Source organism: Argopecten irradians, chromosome 7 (assembly GCF_041381155.1).
Source record: "Argopecten irradians isolate NY chromosome 7, Ai_NY, whole genome shotgun sequence".
In the NCBI taxonomy this organism is placed as follows: domain Eukaryota; kingdom Metazoa; phylum Mollusca; class Bivalvia; order Pectinida; family Pectinidae; genus Argopecten; species Argopecten irradians.
Window position 1 is genome coordinate 250,791 of NC_091140.1, and position 3,780 is coordinate 254,570.

Below are 3,780 nucleotides of genomic sequence, written 5' to 3' on the forward strand. Positions count from 1 at the left end.
CAATAGATGAAATTATACCTGTTTCAATTGTCTTTCTATAAAGAAGATTAAGAGGAAAAATAAAGATAGTTGAATTTGTTTTATTATTTTATGAATTAAGTCATCTGACAGCAGGTTTATTACCATTCAGTAGAAATAATTGATCTTTAACATCCTACTGTGTTATAGTAATATTAGAAATGGAGTGGGACAATTGGTAGGGAATCCCAGGTAGTGGTTCCGTATCTTCAGAGGAAGAGGATATGGATAGAAATACTTATTTATACTTATTTACACTCAGCTTCGTCAAATGGATGTTGAATGAAAGAGTTATTATTAAGAGGGGTATAGAGGTCAATTCATTATTGATATGCAAGACAGCATGAAGTGATGTAGGTTCAATAGTAAAGTTAAAAAGATGAAATGTAGACAATACTGTACTAAGACGGGACTGTGGTTGTAGATTGGTCATGTTGATATAATAACGTCAAATGTAATTACTTTATCCATGTTAGTGTTTATATCAATGGAGGAACGTAAGTGATGTTACACGGATGTTAACACCCGTGTAGTACTTATGTAGGAGGAACGTAAGGGATGTTACACGGATGTTAACACCCGTGTAGTACTTATGTAGGAGGAACGTAAGGGATGTTACACGGATGTTAACATCCGTGTTGTACTTATGTAGTTATTATATAAGGAACGTGAAGGATGTTGCATTGCTAGGCGCTGAGTACTGTTTATTGGTGAATATATATGCCAATGACAGATTGTATATAAGTTCGTTTGGTTGCCAGCTATCAATCAAACTGCATGTGACTTTGCATTTTCTATTGTGTATGGTAAAATGATTGTTATGACACTGAATAGGTACAGTTGTGAGGCGTGGCTATATTACGCAAGGCGCTCGATCAACATTCCAAACCACTATGCATTTAATTCACAATAAATGACATTCGTTCTACTCCTTAAACGTGTCTTTGTCGATAGATTGATCAGTAATTTAGAAAATTAAAATAACGAATGAGTAATAAAAAAATGGAAAAAGATTCAAACGTTATAGATATAATCAAACGTAATTGCAATGTACGACAAGCAGGGAAGAAAAAATGCCATTTCCATTGAGTTTTGTTGTTGTTCATGAATACATTAAAGCATTTAAAGACAATTCGTAATACTATGGTAGATAAATCGACGAAGTTTGGCTCCTCCATCATGCGAAGTGCGACAATGCGACAAGCTACTTAGAGCGAAAATGCGCAATGCGATAGCACGACAATGCGTGTGTCGCATCGCGCATTTGTCGTGCGATCACATGGCGCATTGTCGCTCTTTGCTTGTCGAAGTGTAGCTCTCGAATAGCGTGACCGCCAGTGGGACTTGGGTTTCCTTTAATTGGAAGCTGAGTTAAACAACAACAAAACTTTAACGATTAGGCTCTTTTATTCTTTATTTTATTTATCGGTTTCCGTGCGATAAATTAAGTATTTATTGTCCAATTTCAACCAAATTTGGAATATTGCTTTATATCAATGAGATCGCAGATGACCTCGATAATGGTTAAAATCCGTCAATATTTGCAAGAATTACGGGACTTTAAAATCGTCAAAATATGGTTACCGCTCGATAACTTAAGTATTAATTATCGGATTTCAACCAAATTTGGTTTATTGCTTGATATCAATGGGATCTTAGATGTGATCGAAACTGATGAAAATCCATTAAATACTTGCAAGAGTTACAGGACTTGATAACTTCACCTAATTATGAACCATATTTTCAACTGTAAATAACTAATTTTTGTGATGCTGTGAAGTTCTTGTTTGATCTATAACGTTTTAATTTTCCATTTCTTCGATGTCTAAATTGCTGATTGATTCTTTTCATTTTTATGTATGATCAATCTGTCGACAAAGACACCTCTACGGGCAGAACGGATGTGATGTATTGTGAACTAAATGCATAGTGAAACAATTATGCTGACATCTTTCCACTATTGTCCAGTCTAACATTACCCCACAGATTGATCAAAAGAACTGATAAACAGCCTATCTCTGGCATATATAAACCAAGAAAAATATTTTGAGCTTAGCGGTGTATCCCCAATTGTCTTCCTACATAAGTACATATACTATACTTGTGTTGACATCCTATTTTCATTTAAGTTGGCCAGGGTAGGTGGTGGTCTAACTGTCATATCATTCCCAGTATATAACGTATCAAGGGTCTAGAGTGTGGGGGAATATTGTATCAGCGGTCTAGAGGAAAAAAATGTATCTACGTTCTAGAGGGTGTTGAAATAACGTATCAGCGTTCTAGGGGTGAGGGATTAATGTATCAGCGGTCTAGGTGGTTGGAATAATGTATCAGCGGTCTAGGGGGATGATTTATCAGCGGTCTAGGGGGAATAATGTATCAGCGGTCTAGGCGGTGGGAATAATGTATCAGCGGTCTAGGGGGGGATAATGTATCGGCGTTCTAGAGGGTGTGGGAATAACGTATCGGCGTTCTAGGAGTGGGAGATTAATTTATCAGCGATTTAGGCGATGGGAATAATGTATCAGCAGTCTAGGTGGAGTAACGTATCAGCGGCCTCAGGGGGGGATACTGTATCGGCTTTCTAGGCGGTGGGATTAATAATGTATCAGCGGTCTAGGCGGTTGAAATAATGTATCAGCGGTTTAGGGGGGAATAATGTATCAGCGGTCTAGGGGGAATAATGTATCAGCGGTCTAGGGGGAATAATGTATCAGCGGTCTAGAGGAAAATAATGTATCAGGGGTCTAGAGTGTGGGGGAATAATGTATCAGCGGTCTAGGGGATAATTTATCAGCGGTCTAGGGGGAATAATGTATCAGCGGTCTAGGGGGAATAATGTATCAGCGGTCTAGGGGGAATAATGTATCAGCGGTTTAGGGGGGAATAATGTATCAGCGGTCTAGGGGGAATAATGTATCAGCGGTCTAGGGGGAATAATGTATCAGCGGTCTAGGGGGAATAAGCGGTCTAGGCGGTGGGAATAATGTATCAGCGGTCTAGGCGGTTAGAATAATGTATCAGCGGTCTAGGGGGATAATTTATCAGCGGTCTAGGGGGGAATAATGTATTAATGGTCTAGGCGGTGGGAATAATGTACAGCGGTCTAGGGGGATAATGTATCAACGGTCTAGGCGGTGGGAATACTGTGCAGCGGTCTAGGGGGGATAATGTATCGGCGTTCTAGAGGTTGGGGATAATGTATCGGCGTTTTAGTGGTTGGGGATAATGTATCGGCGTTCTAAGGGATGGAAGTAATGTATCTGCGGTCTAGGCGGCGGAAGTAATGTATCGGCGTTCTAGGGGGGAATAATTCTATGATTAGTATTATAGAAATGATAGTTATTATTTGGTAGAAATAAGTACATGAATTGGACTTCCATTCCGTTTTGTAATGATGATGATGATGATGATGCCTGGTCGTTAATAAGACAAAATCCAAAAACATACATACGAAATAAACATGTATGTAACCAGACTTAGATAGAGATCATATAAAATAGCCCTGTATCTAGCCGGACTAAGATAGAAGCAACGGAAACAAAATACGATGTGCATAGTATATACAGCTTCCGGATTCCTTGTCCTGCATGTTTATCTATCTGACCCGAAACCATAATGGGGGTAAGTAACAAGAAAATTAAGTTTATCAAAACAAAGTATTACCGCTATACAAAAATACAGAATAGTATTCTAGTTTAGATTTGTTTTATTTACAAACCTTATTACTAGTGATAGTTTCTGGATTTTGTTTTCAGCAAT